The 27,182-nt window shown below is 41.6% G+C and overlaps 1 protein-coding gene across 1 annotated transcript in view; it reads right to left on the bottom strand.

Annotated features, from left to right (window-relative positions):
• TANC1 (tetratricopeptide repeat, ankyrin repeat and coiled-coil containing 1) overlaps nt 1-27,182 on the bottom strand; it is a 182,689-nt gene that overhangs the window by 104,229 nt on the left and 51,278 nt on the right. The window lies entirely within an intron of this gene.

The raw sequence follows: 27,182 nt of genomic DNA on the forward strand, positions 1-27,182 counted from the left end.
ACCCCAAGTCTCAAGTCCTGGCAAATATCTTTGACCCACGGAGAGGCAGAGATAGCTCAAGGCCAGTCCAGCATCTATCCTTTCCTTCCACCTTGGTAAGAAAGCCCTCATTTTCACTATTTTTAAAAGTGCCCAATACTTGGGAAAAGACAATGGGTGTCCCTCCAGTAGAGTCAGTTATAGTTTATGGAACACCTCAGGATTATCTCTCTATAGGTGTGTACACTTTAGTTGACTTTTTCTTCTTTCTTTCTTTTTTTTTTTTTTTTTGTGAGTTGGAGTCTCACTCTGTCGCCCAGACTGGAGTGCAGTGGCCGCTCCCGGCCACCGCAGCCTCGACCTGCTGGGCTCCGGCGATCCTTCCACCTCAGCCTTCCAAGTAGCTGGAATTACAGGCATGCGCTACCACGCCCAGCTGATTTTTTGATTTATTGTAGAGATGAGGTCTCGCTGCCCAGGCGGGTCTCGAACCCGTGGGCTCACGCAATCCACTCACCTCAGCCTCCCAAGGTGCGGGATTACAGGCTGAGCCACTGAGCCCAGCTAGTTGACTTTTTATTGGCCATCTCAGAACTCTATACATTGCAGAAAACTCAGTAGTGCAAATGATTCCTGCCCACAGCAATGCGAGTGAATTTTCTCAGGCAGTCTCTACAATGCAAATTCTCAGTTAAACCATTAATATCTTTTGGGTTCCCTCGCTAATGCATGAATTATACTTTTTGGAAATTATACATCAGCACCCCAGTGCAATTAAATGCATAAAAGACTGCATTTCCCAGCCTCCTTGGCAGTTGGGTACATGCAGCCAATGAGAGGTGACCGGTGCTGGGTGGGGTTTCCAGGAAGATGATTTAAAGAAGTTGATCCAACTAGAAGAGATCCCATTTTGCTCTCCTCTTTCCTTCATCTGGCAGAAAATGTGGCCATGCCAGCTGGAACTCCAGCAAACATGTTATTAGATTATGAGGTGACCTTGTGTCAGGAGACTGTGGGAAACTGATAAGGGTTCCCAAGGATATGTCCACGACCTGCTTCCTGGAACCTATAACATTTGCTACTTGATTTGGAAAAATGGTCTACGCAGATGTGACTAAGTGAAGGATCCTGAGAAGAGGGGATTACCTTGATTCCCTAGGTGGCCCCAAAATGGCATCACAGAAGGATTCCTGAGGGAGATCAGACTATCACACACAGAAGAGAAGCCGAAAGGCTGTGGCAGAGAAACAAGAAATGTAGCCACAGACCAGGAATGCCTGGGGCTACCAGATGCTAGAGGAGACCAGGAAAGAATTCTCCCCAGAACCTCCAGAGCGAGTGACCCTGATGATAATCTTGATTTGCAACTTCTGTAGAGAAGAATAAATATCTCCATTCTGTAAGAGAATAAATTTCTGGGGTTTTTGTTGTTGCTATTTATTTTTTTCATCTGTTCAACAAAGAAAAATTCCTGTTGTTTTAAATCACCAAATTTGTTACTGCATTCCCAGGAAGCAAATACTGATGAATGAACACCATGCCAGGAACCTGGATCTCCAATGACAACTTAAAGTCACCAAGACTACTGCTACTAAGAGAGAACAATATTTGTTTTTAATTTTTGGATTCAGTGGACACAAGTGTGTATTTGTTACATGGACATTCTGCATACTGGTGGGGTTGGGCTTCAGGTTGTCCATTTCTCAGATAGTGAACATCGTATCTGACAGGTAGTTTCTGTGCCCTAGCTCTCCTCTTTCTGCTTCCCTTCTTTCAGTGTCCCCAGTGTCTATTAATTCCATCTCTGTAGCCACTTAGCTCCCATTACAAGTGAGAACATGTGGTGTTTGGTATTCTGCTCTGAATTAGTTCACTTAGGATGATGTGCTTCAGCTCCATCCATGAAACCAGGACATGGTTTCAGTCTTTTTTATGGGTGCATAGTATTCCACTGTGTATATATACCACATTTTATTTATCCAGTCAGTTGTTAATGGGCACTTAGGTTGGTTTCATGATTCTGCTATAGTGAATAGTGCTGCAATGAAGACATAAGTACATGTATCTTTTTAAAATAATAATGTATTTTCCTTTAGGCAGATACGTAGTAGTGAGATGGATGGATCAAATGGTAATTCTACTTTTAGTTCTTGGAGAAATCTCCATACTGTTTTTCATAAAGGTTGAAAGAGTTAACACCAACAGTATGTGAGCATTCCCTTTTCTCAACAACCACAAAGACCACCATCTTTTGTTCTTTGACTTTAAAAACAGTCATTCTGGCTGGTATAAGATAATATCTCATTGTGGTTTTAATTTGCATTTCTCTGATGATTAGTGATGTTGAACATTTTTTCACATTTGTCAGCTGCTTGTGTGTCTTCTTTTGAGAAGCACCTTCTTATGCCCTTTGCCCACTTTATTTGTTTATTTTTTTTTGAGTTGGAGTCTCACTCTATCGCCCAGACTGGAGTGCAGTAGCCGCTCCCAGCCACCGCAGCCTCAACCTGCTGGGCTCCGGCGATCCTTCCGCCTCAGTCCTCCAAGTAGCTGGAACTACAGGTGTGCGCTACCACGCCCGGCTAATTTTTTTGATTTATTGTGGAGATGAGGTCTCGCCAAGTTGCCCAGGTGGGTCTCGAACCTGCAGGCTCAGGCAATCCACTCACCTCAGCCTCCCAAGGTGCGGATTACAGGCTGAGCCACCGAGCCCGGCTTCTTTGCCAACTTTTTGTGGAGTTGTTTGCTTTCTTCATGTTGAGTTGTTTGAGTTTCTTGCAGATTCTGGGTATTAGTCCTCTGAGACATAATTTGTAAATATTTTCTCCTATTCTGTAGGTTTTCTGTCCACTGTTGATTATATCTTTTGCTGTGCAGAAGCCTTTTAGTTTAATTCTCATTCGCCTATTTTTGTTTTTGTTGCATTTGCTTTTGGGGTCTTTGCCATAAATTCTTTGCCTAGGCCAATGTCCAGAAGAGTGTTTCCTAGGTTTTCTTCCAGGGTTTTTATAGTTTCAGGTTTTACATTTAAATCTTTGAGTTATTTTTTGTATATGGTAAGTGAGAGAGTATATGGTAAGTTTTATTGTTCTACATACGGCTAGCCAATTTTCCCAGCACCATTTACTGAATAGGGTGTCCTTTTCCCATTGTTTACTTTTGTCAGCTTTGCCAAAGATCAGCTAGTTGTAGGCATGTGGCTTTATTTCTCAGTTCTCTATTCTGTTCCATCAATCCACCCTTCTATTCTTGTATTAGCACCATGCGGTTTTAGCTACTATGGCCTTATAGCATAATTTGAAGTGAGGCAATGTGATGCCTCCACATCTGTTCTTTTTATTTAGGAGAGCTTTGGCCATTCGAATTCTTTTTTGGTTCCGTATAAACCTTAGAATTGTTTTTCTAGTTCTGTGAAAAATGACGTTTGTATTTTGATCGGGATTGTGCTAAATCTGTAGATTTCTTTGGGCAGTATGGTCATTATAACAATATTGATTCTTCCATTCCATGAGCACAGGATGTTCTTCTATTCATCTGCAATTTCTTTCTTGAATTTTTGTAGTTCTCCTTGTAGAGTTCTTTCACCTCCTTGGTGAATGTATTTCCAGGTCTGTTTTGTATGTATGTCTGTGAGTGCTATTGTAAATGGGAATGAGCTTTTGATTTGGTTCTTGGCTTGAGCATTATCCGTGTATAGAAATACTGTTTTTATACATTGATTTTGGATCCTGAAACTTTACTAGAGTCGTTTATCAAGTCTAGGAGTCTCCTGGAGGGGTGTTCTAGGTCGACAATCATGTCATCAGTAAACTGAAGTAGTCTGACTTCCTCTTTGCCAATGTGAATGCCTTTTCTTTCTTTCTCTTGCCTGACTGACCTTACTAGGACTTCCAGTACTATGTTGAAAAGGAGTGGTGAGCAATACACTTTATTCTTGTTTAAGCTACTGTATATTTGACTATTTTTCACTTAAAGCAAACTTAATCCTAATTAGTACCAAGATGATCTATCTTATCGGTTGTCCTGCAACCTCAGCAAGTCTTAGAATTTAAGTAAGTGTTGAAATAAGTCAAATCCAAAGAAAGTACTGATACAATCGTATTACATTTAATAAGGTTGCCAGCACTGGCATAAATAGAGAACATATTAAGTTCTTTTAAAAGATGTGGCAACTTTTTTAAAAAAGATGTGGCATATTGGAGTACCTGACTGACTGGCCTTGTGATTCCAACTTGAACTATGTAATTTTTAGCTTTAAGGGAAATTCATTTTAAACATAATTTTAAATTTATTTATAAAAACGATATCTGTACATTGATTTTAAAGACTTGTAGAAAGTCATGTTTTAAAATTTTAGCTATGATACATTGAACAGTAATTTGAAGCTCATATTATCATCTGTGCACAAAATGCTGCTTTCAAATACCAAAAGGTTTATCTTAAAACAGACTCTCCACTGCATAAAACCAATTTCTCCCTTTCAAAATGTTCAATGGAAAGAGCCTCAGATTCTCTCAAGTAAAAAGTAAGTAAAAATTCCCTCAACTACAAGTCCACCACTGTCTACTGCCTATCCCACAGCTCCTATCCAGCTGGCAAGGCTAACCATCATGCATTTCTGGTTCCTCAGCTGAATTCTAGAAACTTTTATGTGCTCCCACAGTCCTTCTGCCCCCACTGCACAAATCACCAGTGTACCTGTCGGCATCTCCCAGGGAACTCACTCCTGTGTGTCTCTGGTGTCTGTGCAGAGATGCTATCTCTGATGTCAGGAGCAACTCCATAATCTTGTTGTATATGGTCAGAGGGCTGGTGTATCATGCCACACGCAAGTGGCCTCTGACAGCCCCAGAGAGTCCCACAACAAAGTTCACCTGAGACTGAAAGCAAGGGCACAGTGAAAGTTGGGCTTGGGAGCTTGAGGCACCGTCCTTTTCTGACCTCGTTGGTGATGAACTCACACTTGCAAGCATGTACTTTCCGTTATCTGAAATACCTCTTGCAAACATCAAGCGCAGCAGCAAAATGATATTTTAGGGCTTAGCCATTATCTCCCGAGAGTTTGAAAAGGACAAACTGCACTCACAGATGCCATAGGTAACCCGTGACATCACTGAGAAGAGCCAGATGAGGAGTTGCGGCCACAGCTTACCTCCCCCCACCACATACCTCCTGCCACCCCTGCAGTGACCCAGGCCATCGTGACCTCTCAGCTGCCGGGTCTGACTTTCTATCAGTGTTCTAGACATAACAGAAGGAAGGTTTTCCACATTAAATACACTACGTTCAAGTTCTGGCAGAATTGTCATTACCGGTTAAAGCAACTACAATTAGACCTTACCTCGATGTAAAACAGCTGATGAACAAGATCAGCAATGAGAATTCATAAATATACAATGACTTATCCCAACAAAAAGAATGCCTGCTTCTTTATTTTTTTAGTCAATTGTAACTGATCTCCAGTTTAACATCTGCTAACAGCCACGTCAACCACAAGGCCATATTAAATCATCCTGCCGATAGCCATCATCAATAACTCAAAAACAACAGATGCTGGAGAGGATTCGGTGAAAAAGGAACACTTCTGCACTGTTGATGGGAGTGCAAACTAGTCCAGCCTCTGTGGAAAACAGTGTGGTGATTTCTGAAAGATCTAAAAATCAACCTCCCATACGATCCCACAATCCCCCTGCTGGGAATATACCTGGAGGAACTCAAATCACTCTACAAAAAGGATAACAGGGAACCAATCATACTGCCCATCGAAAGAGGACTGTATAAAAAATGTGGTACATATACACAATGGAATATTACGCAGCCATATGAACCACGCAGTAACTTAGATGGACTTAGAGGCTATGATACTGAGTGAGTTATCCCAGAAACAGAGAGCCTAGTATCACATGTTCTCACTCATAAGCGGACCTTGAACAACTATCCTAATACTGGTATAAGATAAGGATTGGCAGTAGTGGGAAACTGCCAGGGGAGGGCAGGGGCGGGATTGGTAGTAGTGGGAAACTGCCAGGGGAAAGGAGGGCACACCTCATCAACAAGGGCACCTGCATAATGAACATTTGTATACCTAACCCTGAATTGTACCCCACATCTTTAAAATAAAAAATTTTAAAAATAATAAAAAATTAAATCATCTTGCCAGATTCTCTCACCTCTACTGGTTCTGAAGAGGCCTCCAATGAATGTCAACATTCCAGGATGAAGACAGTTGTTAATCCCAACCTGCCCTTCATTCTCCTACATCACGGTGGGCTTTAGTGGACTCCCTGGCTACTTCCCACCTAGGCTTAAACCTCTGGAGCATGAGTGCAAAAAATCTGAAAACATCTGGGGGCAAAAAAGAATGAGACAACTCCTCCATTTGCCTATAAGGTTCCAATCTGAGTTCAACTCCTAGAACTCAGCTATTAAACAATTCTGAATAATCAATGGGAACAAAAAAGTTTACCTGTAGACAATAAATAGTTAACATGACAAAAGAAATAGCTATAGAGATGTATTTAAGTGTTTACTTTTTGCATTGACTTGGTCATGTATCAAGCCAAAGTCAGAAGGTTGCCTCTCTTTTCTTTAAAAGCTTAAAATATTCTTTTCTTTTTAAAGTACTTTAACTACTAGAACAGCATGTAAGTCAGATAAGAGTCACAAAACTCGGAAGAAATTATTCCTAGAATACGCTGCTTGTGTAGCATTAACCACAAGGTGGCGCTGCTTCAATGCTAATTTCAGACAAAAATCCAGATTCACAGCTCAGCTAGAGGAGCACCGCCAGGCGATGCCAACGCGAGGAGCATGCCAGAAATGCTTTTTCTTTAAGGTTTCCGGTAACACACAGTCTATACTGAGGAATTAAACCAGTGAGGCAGTAACTCCCTGCCCCCATCAGGACAGATTCTGACACACTCAGCATCTACAAAGACTGACCTCTGCTCACACTCAGCATCTACAAAGACTGACCTCTGCTCACTTCCAGCAAAGTAACAAAGTGCGGCAGAAAGGCCTGAGTACCCCTGACTTACATTAAAGTGCAAACAAGTTCATCCACCCTTGACTCCATACTAACGTAAGCAAATGGGAAAGAAGGGGCAATCTCCTGTGCAGAAAAATGCCTAACAATTTCTACAGATCCTCCCCCCTCTCAAGAAGGTAGAGTACAACTCCACAACCCTTGTGGTGGGCTGTGTACCAGGACTTACTTCCTTCCAGAAGACACCATACATTCCATGTACAGCACGCATGGATGCGTGTGTGTGTGTGTATATATACATATTTTTTCATACATGGAAGGGGAAGGAAAGGAAAAAGAATATCTTTACCACAGAGAAATCTGGCAATTGCTACCTTTGCCAGGTGATCCAGGTCAATGCAAACCCTCGTAAGTCATGCAGCTACTGTACACCATCTATACAAAGTGATGAGAAGGCACTTCACCTCTGTAATTTCTGCCCCAAAGCCCCATAACTACAATCTAATAAAAAATTAAAAATTAAAAAAAAAAACCAGACAAATTCCGATAAAGAGGCAGCCTACAAAATATCAGACCAGTAACCTCAAAACTGTCAAGGTCATCAAAATAAGGAGTCTGAGCAACTGTCACAGCAAAGCAGACTCTAAGGAGACATGACAAGTAAATGTAATACGGTATCCTGCATGGAATTGGATCCTGGAAGAGAAAAAGAACGTTAGGTATAAACTTTTTTTAAAAAGTGAATAAAGTATAGACTTTCCTAGGTATTAATACTGGTGAATTATGACAAGTGTATCATATTAATGTTGCATGTTAGCAACAGGGGAAATTAAATATGAGGTATATTAGAACTCAACCACTGTTTTTAACTTCTTTACTCTGAAACTAAAGTTCATTAAAAATAAAAGTTCAGACTAGGGAGTAGTAGCTCGTACCTGTAATCCTAGCACTTTGGGAGGTGGAGGCAAAAGGATTGCCTGGGCCCAGGGGTTCAAGACCAACCTGGGCAAATTGGCGAGACCTTGTCTCTACAATAAGTAAAAAAATTAGCCAAGTGTGGTGGCGTACACCTGCAGTTCTAGCTACTTGGAAAACTGAGATGGAAGGATTACCTGAGCCCAGCAGATTGAGGCTGCGGTGGCCATGAGCCTGCCACTGCATTCCAGCCTGGGCAACAGAGTGAGACTATGCCTCAAAAAATAATGATAATAAAAATTAAAAAATAAAAGTTCATCAAAGGTTCAAAAAGGTTCAAAAGGTACCTTCACGAACAGGAGAATCCCTTTACCTTCCATGCTTAAGCATTTGGGTTGTGTTCCTAACCGCCTTTTGACACTCATCAGGAGTATAAAGCAGAAAAACTCTGCTTCACGGAAGGTCATGTGAAGGACAACAGTGGGAAGGCGGTTGGATGGCTTCTGGGCCATCTGTACCTTTTGAGAGTGATGTGATCTAAGACCACAGTTCTGGATGGCAACAAAGTAACGTGAAAATGACCCAGGCTTCAGAATCAGATTGAAGTACAAATCCCCACCAGTTACCAACTAGCTGTCTAATCTTCGGGAAAGTCATGTAAACTCTTGAGGGTCTCCATCAACTGTAAGTGGGGTTAAAAATGTTTATAGGTGTCTAGCACTTGGTAAGTTCATAATAAATGTTAAGTTTCCATTCCTCCTTTCCTTTCCTTTGGGGCAAAAGTCACACTGGCAAATTATGGCCCAGGGGTCAAATCGGACTAGAGTGTTTCTATAACCAAGTGCTGCCGGAACACAGCCTTGCCTATTCATTTCTGTATTATACACGGCTGCTTTGTGCTACAATGGCAGAATCACAAAGTCGCCATGTACCGTATGGCCCTCAATGCTGAAAATATTTGTTCTCTGGTCATTGACAGAAAAAGTATTCCCATGTTTCCAAAAGCAACAGATTTTCCCTTCCTTATCACACTTGGCCTTCAGAACTTCTGCCTCAGAAATCCTTTCCTCTCCCTTGAGCCCAGCAATCTGAGTTCAGGCTCTGCACATCCAACTCCTTGTTGCTCTTGACAAACAAGGTTACACAGAGCATCCAAAGTTCAAGACATGCCAAGTCCAACTGCTCCCCCACTGTGGTTGGTTAATTACACCAGCACCTGGGCCTGAGGTAGGACCTGAAACAGTGTTGTTTGGAATGCCAGGACCAAGCGGGGCTGATATTCTGCCTTTCAGAGCCTTAGACTCCCTACCAAAAACACAAGAGCAATGTTCACTTTAGAAATACCACAACAATCAGGGAAAAATCTAGCAGTCTAATGGGAAAAAATGTAAAGCCACAAGGCACAACAAAATCTTTTAAATCTAAATTCATCTAGAAAAGCAAGCCAGAGGTCAACAAGTTTCCCAAGTGGTGTGCAAAGAATGAGTTAAGAGTATGCCAAGATCTGGATCCCCTCAGCTCTCTGGACTGTTGGACAGAGTCTAAGTCGGCGCCCAGTGCACAGTTTATTTATCCCAGTTGGTACAAATATTTCCTACATGTACTACAACATAAAAAGAGCTAGGAAGCCCTTGCCCCGGACCATTCTACACTTTATTTCCTTTTCTAATTCTCCTGCACTAACAGGTCACCACAACCTAAAGATTCTTTTTCCTAAAGCTTTTTCAAATCAGTCCCCACCTCACGTCATGCACTTCCACCTCTGAAGAGATTTAAGCCACTCTGCTTCACTGGAATCCCTCCAAGAGTGCCATCCAACCTCCTCAACTCCAAGATGGCCCATATGAAAGAGCTGCCGTCCTGAGACCCAGATCTATTTCTTTCATCCTTCTGCTTTAAGCAGTCAAAGGACATCACTGCCAAAAGAATAAATCCCTTCCTGGTTCCAACTGTACTCCCATCCTCATCTTGAATGCTACCTTACCCCACCATGCCTTGTCAGCTCCAGCCACTGGGCATACTAACTCACAGTTCCTCACACCCTCTGGATTTTGTATGGGTTTGTCCTCTCCCTGTAAGGCAGCCTTCCTACCCAGCCTGACCCCTGGAAGCTCCTGTTGGCCATGCGATTCCTAACTCATTCTTTAAGTATGCCCTCAACATCACACGCACAAGCATACAAGGAACCTGAAACAAGTCTCGCTCTTCTCCGTCAAGTTGAACTGTGTCGCAGATACCTCAGTATCTCAGCTGCTGTCATCTCTCACTAAACAGGGAGGTCCCCAAAGCTCAGGTGCAAGTATTTATTTACCTCTACAGCCATCACATCTGTAGCTAAGAACCCCACACACGGCTGGTGCTCAAAAAACCAGTATAAAGCAAATGTTTATGGAACCACATGAAATCACTGAGTGAAAGAAAGATTTAATTGCTCAGAGTGCCTCTGAGGCCATTCGGAAAAACAAAGATCACTACCAAAAGTCGTCACATCCCCCTACATAGGGTCCTCTTATGAGGAAAGGGATCCTGGAACAGCCTGTCACCAACTTAGCCGCCAGCAAGTACAGGAGAACTGGGAGGAGAAGGAGCTCTGGAGAGGACCTCAGCATAAAAAGAACTTTACTTTTAAAGGCCCAAGGGCGCACACACTAAGAATTTCCAGTTTGAAAGGGAAAAAACAGGGAAAGCAAACCAAAAAAATAATGAAAAGGTGACAAAATGCAAATAAAAATGGGATCCTCTTAAGCAATACAAGTTTCTCATTTCAGAGAGAACATAGTAAACAGGTCTTTATTTTTTTGCTTTCTGTGTATCACACAGAAATCTACTGACCAAAGTGTCAATAAGTTAAGATTTCAGACTGCATGTGAGAGTGTTTCCTCTGCCTACAAAGAAGCTGTTACCCCTCAACTGCTCACAAAAATATCACTAACTATAGGAAGAATAACGTGTACAGTACAACCTAAAACTGAGTAAATGTCACATCCTCAGAAACTGTTTAATAAGCAATCCTTAGCCTGGACTGTTGGTACCATCTCCTCTCAGAACCCTGCGGGAGGCCACGCTGCAACACTCTTCACAGCCAGGCCAGGTCCCCACCCCCACCCCTTACTCAGGGCAGCACTCGGATGCTGGGCAGTTTTCCCACCTTCACTCCTCAGCATCTTTGCTTGTTTTCTTGTAAACTGCTTCTCACACTCCTCCAAAACTTGGTTCCTGTGTTCTCACGGGTTATCTCTAGCTCTTTCAATAAAAGCTAGTATAGGACTAACAGTAAACAAACATAAGGCATTTGGCTGGGAGCAACACACATGACAGGAAATGAAATCCTGTAAGTCTCTGGGAAGACCCTTCCCGCAGAAGCTGTAGATGAGTCAGCTCATCCACAATGCCACACCCAGAATTTATGAACCCAAATCCCAATATCAGGAATTTGGTTTGAATGGTTTCACTCATCACTTACGAATCCAAGTCCAAAATACGAGCAATTCGATTTTTTTTTTTTTTAATTTTTTTTTACAGACAAGGTCTTGCTATGTTGCCCAGGCTGGCTTCAAGCCATTCTCCTGCTCTAGCCTCCTAAGTAGCTGGGACTACATATACACAGCCCTGCACCCAGCAACAATTCTATTTTAAAGGTCCCTGCAATAAAGCAGTAGTGCCTTCTCTGTTCCGCAAAGAGGAAGCATAGGAGACAGGATGACCAAGGGCAGAAAAGGCAGTCTACCTGATCTCAGAAGTCAGGACCAGTTTGTTATAATGTGTCAATGGCAGCTGCAATTCTCGGCACTCTACAAACCTTCCCTCCAATCCTCTCAAAGATCTATATGGTGGGCAATGTATCCTCATTTCCAGATCAAGAAACCAACGATTAGAGACATGAGTCTAGTAATCTTCCAAGAAAACAGCTACCAAGAACAGGGACTCGGGATTGAACTCACATCTGCCCTTCCCACGACACAACATAGCCTGGGGAAAATGTTTATATTTATGAGGAAGTGAAAGAAAAGGAATAGGAGACAGAAGTTCAAGTTTGCTTAATATAGACAAGATCTGCTTAAATCTTATAACCTCTTTTTAAAAAATCACTCACTAAGAATATTTTGCATGCCTATATTAAAATTTTAATGTATAAATATGAGTGCATATACATTCATTCAAATCTTAGCGCATACCCACAGCTGCTCCAATAGAAACTGTATAACTGAAAAAATGTTGCAAATTACTTTGTAAAAGAAATCCCTGTTGAATTTCCACTAAAGAGCTCAGAGTCCACAATCATTTTCCGACTGATACACCGGGAGAGTCTAGTGTGTGCCTTCACTTCAAGACTTCTAATTTTCCTATCAAATATTAACACTAGATGCTATAATGTGTACAAGTGGCATCTACTTTCTTGTGATTATCTTCAGTGTCTGAGTATTATATCCAGAGTCCTTGTGAAACATCAAACAGGAGACAGCCTAAGACAACAGCCTCCATACCACCCTCTGCCTTCTCAGAGCACACCACCTCTGGCATTACTGTGGAGTTGTTACTGGGACACAGTGGCCTCACTCGCATTCCACTACATATCCTACACAAGGAGGAGGAGTCCCGGCCAACTGTGGCATCGCCTCCTCTGTTGCCTCAGCCTCTTGGACTCCACATCACATGGGATTCTGTACAAGGCACATGTTTCTAGCACAGTGTAGTCCTGAGAACTAGCTCTCTTCTTCATCTGGTGCTCATCCAAACAAGTGACAATCTGTTTCAATGGCAGAAGAACAATGGCTGTGCCATTGAGAGACAGAATGTCTGCGAATAGCATTTAAGCAATTTAAGGGATATTCAAGGGCTTCTGCCTAAGTGCTGACTTTATCCAACCTGCATAAGGAGCAACCAAGGCTCTGCTCTCTTGCACAGCTTCCAACAGTACGCAACTGTCTATTCAACTTCCAATGGAGTTACATTCTCATTGCTTGGAGAGCAAACCTAGACCACATTGGAGCACTGACTCTCCCATCAGCTCCATGAATCACAAGCTCTTATTTCCATATAGAGCACAAGGCAGCTGCACACATTACTCAGGGAGGGTACCACCAGGCATCTTACTACCTTTTTGCTTTACCTATGTTTCTCTTTTCTGCTCAGAGTCATTACTTCCTTAGATATTTTCGTTCCCATCCAGTTCTAAAGAGTCTAAGAGTCAGTGATTTTTTTTTTTTTTGAGTTGGAGTCTTACTCTGTCACCCAGGATGGAGTGCAGTGACACACTCACGGCCACCACAGCCTTAACCTGCTGGGCTCAGGTGATCCTTCTGCCTCAGCCTTCCAGGTAGCTGGAACTACAGGTGTGTGCCACCATACCTGGCTAATTTTTTTGATTTATTGTAGAGCCAAAACAGTCAAGTTGCCTAGGCTGGTCTCAAACTCCTGGGCTCAGGCAATCCTCTCGCCTCCACTTCCCAAAGTGCTGGGATTACAGGCGTGAGTCACTACAACCAGCTTGGTGATTTTATATACGTAACATTTTTATCGCTTCACACAAATCTCATTCACACCAAGAGAAGAGGAATAATTCCAGCAGAGCTGGAATGGGAACCCATTTCATTCACCACTTTCACATCTTATCCACAAGAAACAAAGCCTCGCAGGAGGACAGTGCTGCATAGCAAGATGACACATGCTTGACAGAAAACACGGATCTGATGGTAGAATCCCATAGGAGGGCATCTGGCTGAGGATAAAGAATGGAGGAAATGGCTGGGTATAATGGTTCACGCCTATAATTCCAGCACTCTGGAAAGCCAAGGTGGGAGACTTGCTTGAAGCCAAGAGTTTGAGACCAGGATGGACAACATAACAAGACGTTGTCTCTATTTAAAAAAAAAAAAAAATTAGCCAGATGTGGTGGATCACCTGAGCCTGGAGTTCAAGGTTGCAGTGAGCTATGATGGCACTACTACACTCTAACCTGGGTGACAGAGCGAGACCAAAAAAAAAAAAAAAAAAAAAAGAACGAAGGGGACTGACATCATAGGAATCCACTCTTGGCCACCGGTGACTCACACCTGTAATCCCAGCACTTTGGGAGGCTGAGACAGGTGGATTGCCTGAGCACAGGAGTTTGAGACCAGTCTGGGCAACACAGCGAAACCTTGTCTCTACCAAAAAAAAAAAAAAAAAAAAAAGAGCCAGGTATGGTGGCACATGCCTGTAGTCCCAGCTACTCAAGAAGGTGGAAGGATACCCTGAGCCCAAGAGGGTCGAGTCTGCCGTGAGCTGTGACCATCATGATCATGCCATCGCACTTCAGCCTGGGCAGCAGAATAAGATCCTGACTCAACAACTTGATGGATTTAGAGTCTATAATACTCAATGATCTATCACAGAAACAAAGAACAGAGTACCGTATGTTTTCACTCATAAGTGGACCCTGAACATTTACCATAATACTATAAGAAAGGGATTGGCAGAAGCTGGATATTGTCAGGGTGTCGGGGGAGGGGGGAGACACAACATCATTCAGGATACCTGATCTCAAACCAGGTAAAGTGGGGACCAAAGGGAGGTGCAAATTTTATCTGTACAATGTCCACTTGTATATCTAATCCTGAATTATACTTCACATCTTTAAAATAAAATATATTTTTTAAAAGATCCTGATTCAAAAAATAAATACATAAATAAAAGACTGGGTGGTTTAAACAACAATTTATATCTCAGTTTACAGGCTGGGAAGTCCAAGATGAAGGTGCCAGCAGATCCAGGGTCTGGTGACAGTGCCTTCTTATTGTACAGCAGTACCTCCTTATCCACAGAGGATTATGTGCCAAGACTCCCAGGGGATGCCTAAAACCACGGACAGTACTGAACTCTGTAGACACACTATGTTTTTCCTACACATACATCCCTCACTTGCAGTAAATGGCTTGCTGTCACTCATTTCAGAGGCCTCTATTGCTGAAGTCTCTATATAGGCTCCATGCTTTCTGGTGTGACACAATGCCATCAACTGGTACACATTTTCTGTTCTTGTCTTCAAGAACAAATAAAATCCCACAAATACCACAAACATAATGCCGTTTCCATCATAACTAAGCACTTATGCTCTGTGGCTGTAACTTCTGCAGTTCGAGGTGAGATAGCAAAACTAGCATGAATTTTTCTTTCTTCACAATTTCCCGGACACAAGATTTGTTCTCAAGAATCAGCAACCTCAGCATATGATGTTTTTTCTTTATGAAGTTGAGAACTTTTACCTTTCTGCTTAAAGGAAGCACTTTACAGCTTCTCTTTGGCATGTCCAAATTGTCAGCAACACTACCCTTGCACTGCGGGACCACTGTGAAGTAAATAAGGGTGACTGGAACACACTCACTGCGAGACTCAGCAGTTGATCTGATAACAGAAAGGGCTCCTAAGTGACTGACAGATGGGTACAGTGTCTACAGCATGCATATGCTGGACAAAGGGAAGACTCACACACAGGTGGGACAGAGCTAGATTGCAGCACACTACTCAGAATGGCATGCAACTTAAAACTCAGTGATTATTTATTTCTGGAGTTTTCTTTTCTTTTTTTTCTTTCTTTTTTACTTTTTTTTTTTGAGTCGGAGTCTCATTCCATCGCCCAGACTAGAATACATCGGCACGCTCACAGCATCAACCTGCAGGGCTCAGGAGATCCTTCTGCCTCAGCCCTCCAAGTAGTTGGAACCACAGGCGTGCACTACTGTCCCTGGCTAACTGGAATTTTCTATGTAGTATTCTTGAACCTCAACTGACTGCAGGTAACTGAAACAGTGGATAAGGAAGGACTATTGTATCCTCACATGGCTACTAAACAGTGAACTCTAGTTTATGTCTCTTTTAAGGACACTAATCCTACTCTACCCACATGATATCATCTAAACCTAATCATTTCCCAAAGGTCCCATCTCCTCATATCATCCTAATGAGGGATTAGGGTTTCAACACATGAATTTTGAGGAGACACAAACATGCGGTTCATAACATCCTGTAAGAAGCACCTTTATTACTACCCCACATTCCTCATGGAGATGACCCCCATAAACCTTACACCAAGCTGGGAAATGAATCCAGCTCCCACCTGCCCAAGACTGGGCAGACAGAGCTAGCCTGAATCTATCAAGACCTTTCACATCTCAGCTAAATCTCACAGGCTCCTAACTTAGGATGGAGAATTGATTCTCCTAAGCTCTCCAGGTGAGTTTATTAGTTGTACTCAGGACCTGTGACCATAAAGCAGGCTTTGTTGGTGGTGGAAGTGACAAGAAAAGCATATCTCCTTGGAAAACTGTTTCCTAAACACTTCTCAAAGCCCTGGTATAGAGATGGGGTTCCTCTATATAAGTCCTACCCCAGACAAGGCTTACTGGTTGCAGTGCTCCAGGCCGTAATAACAAAGAGTTTCCTGAAGGCACCAGTTTTCCATTTGTAAGGCACTCTAGTTCTCACAGGTCTCTCTCTTCTAGAAGTCACCGTGCTGTGTTGGTCTTGGTTTTCCAACTCCAGCCTTTGGACACCCTTGTCCCTCTGACCAGACGCAGCCAGTCATCCCTGCCAACAGACACAGATGCACACGCACACAAGACTTCCACACGCACACAGGACTTCGATAAATAATCTGAGGATTCACACTGGAATATCAGTTTCTCCTTCTTGTTTATTTCTACTTTACACTAATGTTCATTAATGTCAGATACAGAGACGATTCCCTCCGTGGGCTTCTGTGTTTCTCTGTAAACCAGAAACAATCAAAAAGAGACCGCCACGGCCCTTGCTCCCATCTATTTTCTTTGAGGTGAAAACATTCATTTCTGAGTATGGCACTGGGTTTGTTCCAGCCGCCATCTGACACCACCGCAGGGTGCAGCTGACACTGCTATAAAGTGTGACTGGATAAAATCTCCAGTCATCATCAGCTGCAGGCGGTGGGAAACAGGCAGCAAAAAATGCCAAATACTTAAGAAAATGGGAGAGACTCAGGAGCACAGGAAAGCAAGAATGAGAGGTTGGGGGCAAACACAGTTTAAAACACACACCCCAGGCAACCCTCTCGGGTCCCCTCCCACTGTGGGAGCTTTTCTGTCTTCTCAATAAATCCTGCTTTCTTAAAACAAAAAACAAAAAACAAAAAAACATGCCCCTTTGCTCACTGCCTGATAACACCAATGCCCTAAGAGGGAGGCTGGACCTTAAAGCATTACTTCTCTCTACACATGGGAAAAGTATGTACCTAGTTTTATAAATGTAAGGTGCTGTTACATTTAAATTGCTTACACAAGCATTTGTATTTTCAACCGATCACACGGTACTGATGAATGTGGAATATAAAAATCCCATTGGTTTCAACAGTTACATACCTATGCCCCATTACCAGGATAAAGGAAGTGACTGGATCCTGAAGAAATGACTGAATCCTGTTTTCACAGCTCCCAAGGGGAAACAGACACGACTCAAACAAAACCAAGATTCCAGTCCTTAAAAAGGTTGTAGAAAGAATGTCATGGCAGAGGAGTGCAATAAAATGTCAAGGCAGAGGGAAGAGTACACGCAGTGCTACAGGTGTTTGGAGCAAAAAGAGTTACTTCTCACCTAGGGAAAAGGAGAGACATAAAGGAAGGCCAGATGAAGCAAGAGATGCAAAACACACCCGAGGTCAACTCTGAAGGAGAAAGTTCTGATCAGGTACAGGGAGAGAATGAGCAAAGAGGAAAGTGTAACAATAGGGGTGGTTTAGGGCACAACAATGATCTGATAAATAGAAGACCATTCAGGCCGGTGTGGTGGCTCATGCCATGTCCATAACCTCAACACTTTGGGAGATTGAGGCAGAAGAATTGCTTGAGGCCAAGAGTTTGAGACCAGCCTGGACAATATGCAAAACCTTGTCTCTACAAAAAATAAAAATAAAAATAAAATAGACCACTTAATGGGAAAAGAATAGTCTTTTCAATGAATAGTGCTGGGACAACTGTATCCACGCGAAAAAAATGAAGTTGGTCCCTACCTCACATCATACACAAAAAATTAACTCAAAATCATCATGGACCTACATACGAGAGTCAAAACTATAAAACTTTTAGGAGAAAATATGAATGTATGTGTCTTTGTGACCTTGAATTAAGCGATTGTTACTTCGACACAACATCAAAAAAACAGAGACTAATAAATATAAATAAATTGGACTATATACAAATTTAAAATGTTTGTGCACAATCACAGTCAAGAAAGTGATTCCAGTCTATCCCTGGATCTAATGGGAAAAACTGAGAAAGTGGCAAAAACAATCCTCAGAATGAAAAAAAAATTTACAAATCATATATCTATCTAACAGGGAATTCATTTCCAGAATCTAAAAAGAATGCTTAAAATTTAATAAAACCACAATAAGATACCAGTTCACAAGTGTTAGAGTAGTTATAATAAAAAAGACAGACAATAACAGTGTTGGCAAGAATATGGAGAAACTGGAAACCTCATACTCAGCTGCAGTAATGTGAAATAGTACATACTTAGCTGTAGTCATGTAAAATAATACAATCACTTAAATATTTTTGCAGTACCTTAAAAGGTTAAACACAGAGCTACCAAATGATTCAGCAATTTCACAACTAGATATACACCCCCCAAAAATGAAAACAGATGTCCATATAAAAATGCACACACAAATGTTTGTAGCAGCATTATTTATAACAAATAGCCAAAAGTGTAAACAACCAAATGTCCATCAATGGGAGAATGGATAAACAAAATGTGGTATACACATACAATAAATCATTTGATACTAAAACAGAATAAAATACTGAAACATGCCACAACATGAATGAACCTAGAAAACATTATGTTCCATAGAAGAAGCCAGTCACAAAAAACCATATAGGACTCTATTTTTAAAGAATGCCCAGAATAGGCAAATCCACAGACGGAACATAGACTAGTGGTTGCTTGAGGCCAGGAAGTACAGAGTAAAGAATAAGGGGAGGGAGGAACATGGAATGACTACTAATGGGAACGAGGTTTTTGCTTTTTTTAAAGGGGAAGTAAAAATGTTCTAAAACTAAGTCAGGTCCATGGTGGCTCATGCTTGTAATCCCAGCTACTCAAGAAGTCAAGGCAGGAAGATCACTTGAGCCCAGGAATTCAAGACCAGACTCAGCAACATAGTGAGACCCTGTCTCATTAAAAAAAAAAAAAAAAATTAAAACTGTGGCAATGGTTGCACAATCATGTGGAAATGCTTTAAAAATTTTTTTGAACTATAAACTTTAAATGAGTGAATTATATGGTATGTAAATTATATCTCAATAAAGCTGCTTTTAAAAAATGCAATGAGATAAATCACAATGGAAAAACATAAATTTGCCTTGAATAAATAAAAAACTTCTGTGAATCATAGAATACTATAACCTAATTAAATGAAAAATGATGAACCAGTAAGTTTTTGATAACATACATGACTGATGGTCTTAAAACAAACAACAATAAAGCTGTGGTAACACATATTGTATCAGGAGAATAAAAGACAATTATCACCAAAAATTCCCAAAAGAAAAAAGTTACAAATGACCAATATATAATCATTCATCCTCAATGTTAAATACTGACCCAGTAATCCCACCTTTTACAGTCTATCTATCTGATGAAAATACCAGAGATGTGCTTAAAAGTTAATATCCAAGAATGCTCTCTTATGCTTCTTTATTTAGTAGAAAACTGGGAACCTCTTACCTGTCCAATGCGAGGAGAAATGAGCAAATGCATTACTGCTGTTTATGTACTATACAAACAAAGCAGAAAAGACCATCAAAAGTAGTTGTCTTTGAGGGGGTATAGAGGGAACTAAGATTTACTGAATCATTATTTTATACAGTAATTTTATAATGTATTTTCCCCCTCAAATATTTATAAAATTAGAAAATAAAAGTAAATATATACTTACCTTCACTGAAAAGGAATTATATGGAATGACTGATTGATTACATGTTCTGTATCAGTGGTTCTCAAGAGTCACCTGGGAGGCCTTTAAAAAAATCTCAATGACCAGGTCATATGCATTAAGTTAGAATCTCTGAAGGTAAGACCCAGGTATCTGTACTCTTTAAAGTCCCTGAGATGGGCTGAGTGTGGTGGCTCATGCCTGCAATCTCAGCACTTTGGGAGGCCAAGGTGGGAGGATCACTTGAGGCCGGGAGTTCAAGAACAGCCTGGGTAACATAGCGAGAACTCACCTCTACTAAAAATAAAAATTAACCGGGCATGGTGGTATGTGCCTGTAGTCTCAACCACTTGGGAGGATAGGTGGGAGGATTGTTTGAGCCCAGAAGGTTGAGGCCGCGGTGAGCCATCAGCCTGGGCAATAGAGTGAGTGAGACCCTGTCTCTTAAAAAAAATAAATAAATAAGCTCTGGAGTGATTCCAGGGTATAGACATATCGTATACAAGTGAACCAGGACCCATTGGCAGGGGGAATAATTGAACTCAAAGGTCCCTAGATTCAAAGTAGGGCAAATGCAAACATAGTGGTTCTATGTGTGAACACATTTTAAGCAGAACAACAGAAAACAGATGTGTCACATTCACAGCTGGGCACCACAGTAAGGCAAAGGCAGAACTGTCTACTTCTTGGAGGAGGCTATCGTATAACAGGGAAGGAAACAAAGAATGCTCTCCTATTCATCCCAACAGGAATAACTGTCCTTGCTGAAGGTTAGATGCCCGACTTGGTCCTAACCACTCAGAAGTTTAAACAAGGACTGGAACCAGTTGGCTCAACAAGGAGAGGTGGGATGGTGCATTTCCTGTGTTATTCTTCACTCCCCCAAGAAGCAGCATCATGGATGCATGTGTGCACAACTCGAAGCCTATAGCCTTCCCTAGTCATGAAAACAGAACACAAACTCCTGTCATTTACAGCTCACGTGTCAACAACATACAGGCAGGACAACAACACAGACTGGAGTAGAACATGCTGGGGACAGCTGAAGATCAAGCTCTACAAACAACTTGCATGAATTTGGGGTGAGTTCCCTAATAACCAAGACGTCTTTGCTTCCACATCTGCAAGAGGCCAGGTCAGGACATGCTCTGGAGGCCTTTCCAACTCTTAACATGCCTTGGATTCGCCATGATCTCTAAGATCCTACCATGCAGCTAAAACTGGAAACCAGCCAGTGTTTATCTGACCATGAACTTGATCTGACTCAGCTGTGATAATTCCCCTGACATAATATCGTGGAAAGAAAAAAAAGGAAATTGTCTGAGAAGTGCAGACAGAAGGGAAGTTCAAAAGAAGGCATCTACAGAATGACTTTTCTCAGACTCTTAAAAATTCTCAGTAGTCCACAGTGAGGCCTGACAAAAGCATCATCCATCTAGTATGTTCCCAGAAGATGTTAACTTCAAAAAGAAGCTGCTCAAAGGATGCTGGAGGGAATGTGAAATCAATACAGCCTTTCTGGAAAACAACTGGGTAATATGTATCAAGATTCTTTATAAATGCAGGCCATTTAGTTCAATAATTTCACTGCTGGGAACCTGCCACCCCACAGGAGACAGCAGAGATGTGTATAAAAATTACTGGACAAAAATATTCCTATCAAGAATTCTGAAGATGAACTGCACAATAATTGCACACTTGAAAATTTAAGATGATACATTTTATAAGTATTTCACTGCAATTAAAAATAAAAAATAGGCAGGGCTCGGTGGCTTAGCCTGTAATCCCAGCATTTTGGGAGGCTGAGGTGAATGGAATGCCCGAGCCCACGGGTTCAAGATCAGACTGGGCAACTTGGTGAGACCTTGACTCTACAATAAATAAAAAATTAGCCTGGCGTGGTAGCACTCGCCTGTAGTTCTGGTTACTAGGAAGGCTGAGGCGGAAGGATCACCGGAGCTCAGTAGGTCAATGCTGGGGTGGCTGTGAGTGTGCCACTGCACTCCAGCCTGGGTGACAGAGTGAGACTTCAACTCAAACTCAAAAAATAAATAAATAAATAAATAATACACATTAGGAATAGCAAAACAAAACATCATGGCTCATGCTATAATTTTTTTAAATAAAAAATAATGTGAATACCCAACAATTAAAAACTAGTTTAAAAATCAATTACTGAATACCAAAACAATGGACAGTAAGTACCAAGTTCTTCAAACAAACTAGAAACTGTTCATGATATTATGTGAAAAAAGGCAGAATACAAAAGGGTTACATAATGTGGCTTTAGGTTTAGATAGAGTCGATTTTTAAAAGACTAAGAAAAAACATCAAAATGTTGACAAAAGTTCTCAATGTTGAGCTTTTTAAAAAAAAAAAATTATTATTATTTTTTTGAGTCAGAGTCTCATTTCATCACCCAGCTGGAGTGCAGTGGCACAATCATGGCTCACCACAGCCTCAACCTCCTAGGCTTGGGCAATGATCCTTCCGCCTTAGCATCCCGAGCAGCTGGGACTACAGGTGCTAGCCACTACACAGGGGTAATTTTTAAATTTTTTTTCACAGAAGAAAGGCATCGCTATGTTGCCCAGGTTGGTCTCAAACTTAAGTGATCCTCCTGCTTCAGCTTTCCAAAGGGCTAGATAATAGATGTGAGCCATTCAGCCCAGCAGTGATTTCCAAATTTTCTCGGAGAATCCCTCTTGCGGGTTGGGGAAGGGAGCACCTTGGCAGACATTAATTCACGGTTCAAGAATTATAGAGACTGTATGACTTCCACTTCATAGCCTGTCAGTTCTGAGGTTTTTCTCTTAAAGAAACAGAGCCAGAGGGGTTTTCAAAACTGCTGCATCAGCAATGCCAACTGCGAGACACAAGTGCAAGTGGGACTGGCAGAAGCAGAAGTGACCAGCACTCTTCAGCATCCCCACATAAGGAGTATATCGCCCACCTGTCACAATTCCATCACAGTATTTCAAAGGCTGGTTTCGCACTCGAGCATGATCTTTTTTTTTTTTTTTTTTTTCTGAGTTGGAGTCTCACTCTATCACCCAGACTGGATGGAGTGCAGTGGCCACTCCCGGCCACCGCATACTCGACCTGCTGGGCTCCCGCGATCCTTCCGCTTCAGTCTTCCAAGTAGCTAGAACTACAGGCGTACGCTACCATGCCCAGCTAATTTTTTGATTTATTGTAGAGATGAGGTCTTGCCAAGTTGCCCAGGCGGGTCTCAAACCCGCGGACTCAGGCAATCCACTCACCTCAGCCTCCCAAAGGCGCGGGATTACAGGCTGAGCCACCGAGCCCAGTTAGGCATGACCTTTTGATTGAGAACAACCCCAAAGTAATCTGGCAAAAGACATGCAAATACTGTATAAAGCATCTAATGATATTACTAATAAACCACAGGAAATGGGCTTTTCTTTTCTCTGGAAAACAAAAGTATACATTACAAATATTGATAAATTTTTAATCCAAAAAGACCTGTAGCCTCCCCAGAACTTCTTTAATGGATGCTACTCCTTGTTTTCACTACCAGAAAATGCATTTTCCACTTGGAAAAAAACCAAAAAATTTTGAAACAATACTCAGAAAACAATCTTCCAACTAGCGGTAGGAAAAAGATAAAGAAATGGAGGAAGGTAGCACAGGATTAAATAAAAATCTCTCTCAATATAAGCAGAATAAAAGAAACTCAAGCATGTGAAATGCAGGGTCACATTACTGCAAGGTTAATGAATATATTTCTGGCCCACAGTTTTCAAGACACAGGAAGTAATCACCAATTACATTAACATATAAATTTTTATTAACACAGGTTGTGTTACTCAGAGTGTTATTACAGGGGTTTATAGTATTTGACCCTTAATAGAATCATAGTTCCAGTCCCTGACAGTTTTCTTGATTAGCATCAGCTAGTAAAGAGTTTCTAAACAAACAAGTAAAACAGGTTTGGCGTGTTTTTTGTTTTTCTAAAAAAAGCACATTCTTAAACAAGAGCAAGAGAAAGGATCTAATCTTACAAATCAGAACAAAAGTCATCAAGGTAATTTCAGAGCAGGGTCTAGATGATGACAAGACCTGGAACAGTGCCCACTGGGGTGCAGGGGTGCAAGGGTAGAGGGGAGTGGCGCCACACCTCTGGTTGCTGCAGACGCTGTATTTACTCTATCATGAGCAGCAACCATGTTAGCTTTGTTTGTTTGTTTGTTTTGAGTTGGAGTCTCACTCTGTCACCCAGACTGGAGTGCAGTGGCTGCTCCCGGCCACTGCAGCCTCGACCTGCTGGGCTCCGGAAATTCTTCCACCTTGGCCTTCCAAGTAGCTGGCACTATAGGTGCGCGCCACCATGCCCAGCTAATTTTTTGATTTATTGTGGGGATGAGGTCTCGCCAAGTTGCCCAGGCGGGTCTCGAACCCGCGGGCTCAGGCAATCCACTCACCTCAGCCTCCCAAAGCGTGGGATTACAGGCTGAGCCACCAAGCCTGGCCATTTTAGCTTTTTTAATAGATGAGTATTTTTAAATCCAGTGCAAGTCCACAAGCATATGTCATCTTTTTTTTTCCCCAAACAGGCAGGTAGAACATCAGGGCTCCAGACACTTTCCCAACCATATGGTTTAGGCAGAAATCTGTGTGTGTTAGACACTGTGGAAAAAAATATGGTTTATCATTTGATATATCGAGTCACTGCCATTTTTAAGCAGCATCTTTGCCCTTAGCTTTGCTTTTTGAATTAAAATTACCAAGATAATGAAACCAAATTACTACTGTGAGACACGAATTTGCTGTGCTGCTCTACTAGAGATGTATCTGCTTGGTTTATTTAATTACCATTTGGACCAACAATATCTAATACAGAGAATATGGTTCTCCAATCCATTAAAAGGTTGAATGCTGCAGAACTACTAACTCCCTTCTATTCATAAGTCCTTGCAAAGAACTGAGCAGAAATAAATTTCAGTCCTCTGAAGAAAACCTTCAAGATATTCTTTAAAAAAAAAAAAGATGTATAATTTGGTCCATAAGGTGACAAGGCCTTGTCAGGAATTTCTCTGCCCCCATGTCTGTAGCCTCCATGAAACCCTTCTGGGTAGTCACACTTCCCTAGCTTTCTATGACACTCAATACTACTTAAAGTCCCAACAAATTCAAACATTGAATTTGTTGTCAGTAAAATCATATCTGAAATGCTGTCTTCCCTGGAGTCTCTCAGGTATTCCCCAGTCCTGAGGCCCAAGCAACACCAATTCATTTGCAGTAGCACAGACTACAGGAAGGAAAATTGTCTAAAAGGTCAAATCTCTGTACTTGGCAACACCTCTGACTGAGGGCCCTTAAGGATACAGATAAGTTTAGAATGATCTCTATTATCTTTTTAAATAGATGAGGTATAAGATTCTTGCTTATCCTCAAGCATCAGACAGGAAGCATATATTGTTAAAGAAAAGGGGAAAAAAAACTATGCAATGATACTTTTTGAAAAGCATGGCAAGGAAGACTTTATTCAGGACTATCTCAATAGGTGTAGGGATCATCACAATGGGATCTTGCAGCGGGGGAGGGGCATTGGGTTTAACTCCGAATACAGCATAGGCAAGTGGGAATTTATAGCCAGCGATCAGGGTGGGAGTCAGCAAATGCAAACTACAAAGAGGAAACCTCAGGGGTAAGGGGGATTCTTGCTGAAGATAGGCCAGGGTAATCAGACATTACCTGGGGGATGGTGGAGGATGAGGCATCCATTCAGATTGGAGGATGGGTGATTCTTGCTCAACTGACTTAGCGAGTTTCTTCGCTAAAACTGGATTGTACAAGAAAGTACACAGATAGACTTAGGAGAAGGCTCAGGAGCCTGACTAAAGTGTAGCCAAGTAAAGCATTTTTCAATATACACATTAATTCAGGGGAAAAGGACAAATGGCATAACTGATAATATAGAAAAAGTAAAATGCTGTGCATAATTTTCCAAAAGAATAATTCCACTCGGGGTAATCCACCAAGAGAGGCAGTGTGGGAACTATGAAGGAAGAGAAGAAATCTGACAAAGAGATATAGCAGTGGGGAGGGCAAAGAGGGAAGGAAGGACATTCCAGGAATTTCCCCAAATACTGATAAACAGGTCAAATTCCTTGGCACAGGAAATCACTTCATACCAAAAAGGTTCCCAAGTTCCAGCTAATGACTGAATTGTAAACAATGCTGTTCAAAATAAGAAAATTCTAGAACAATAAAAGATTTTGGATACCCACCAATTCTAACATTCACAACCTTAAGGTTTGCCCTCTTAATTTTACCCCTATATATATCTCATATATCCACTAAATGATTTGGAAATAACATATATGTCATCTCAAGTAAGACAAATATTTAGGAACTCACAAAAGTGGACATCAATTTCACAACCCCAGGCACATTTTAAATGAATTCTGAATATATCTACATGTGATTGAGAATAATCCTTGCACTAGCATATGACCAGTTGGGCCCCAAATCATCCTGCCTTTTGTAAACACATACTCAGCAAGCCTAAAAGAATATCCAAGGACTTTTATGATTCCAGGTATCATCACTTTGGAAAGGCTTTCCTTACATATGAATCAGAACCTCTCAAAGTTAAGTAGTGTTTAGTTTTTTGTGTAACGTTATGTGTAAAAAGTTTATAATAATGAAGGAAGTCAAAATACTGTATCTGAGTAAATCCAAAGACCCTGCCCATTTGCCTTTAAAGTCTGAGTACTCGCAATTAAATGTTATACCTCTTCAAATGCTGGAGGATGTAATCAAGCAAAATATGCCAGTATACAATACTTGATAGTAATAAATAGACTGCTGTCAGATGACACTTGCCTAAATCCATAACCTTTAAACACACCAAGTATACGTCTAGACCACAGTCATGCATTGCTTAACCATGGGAATATATTATGGAGATGTGTGTCGTAGGTGATTTCATCATTTGTGTACATCATAGAGTGTGCTTACACAAGCCTAGATGATACAGCCTGCTATATACCTTGACTACAGGGTATACAGTCTGTTGCTCCTAGGCTACAAATCTGTACAGCATGTTATTATACTAAGTAATGCACACAACTGTAACTCAATGGTAAGTGTTTGTGTACCCAGAATTATCTAAACACAAAAAAGTACAGGCCGGGCTTGGTGGCTCAGTCTGTAATCCCAGCCCTTTGGGAGGCCGAGGCAAGTGGATTGCCTGAGCCCGTGGGTTCGAGACCAGCCTGGGCAACTCGGCAAGACCTCGTCTCTACAATAAAATCAAAAAAATTAGCCGGGCGTGGTAGTGCGTTCCTGTAGTTCCAGCTACTTGGACGGCTAAGGCGGAAGGATTGC

Source organism: Carlito syrichta, unplaced genomic scaffold (genome assembly GCF_000164805.1).
Source record: "Carlito syrichta isolate Samal-C Ts95f unplaced genomic scaffold, Tarsius_syrichta-2.0.1 Scaffold308699, whole genome shotgun sequence".
NCBI lineage: Eukaryota > Metazoa > Chordata > Mammalia > Primates > Tarsiidae > Carlito > Carlito syrichta.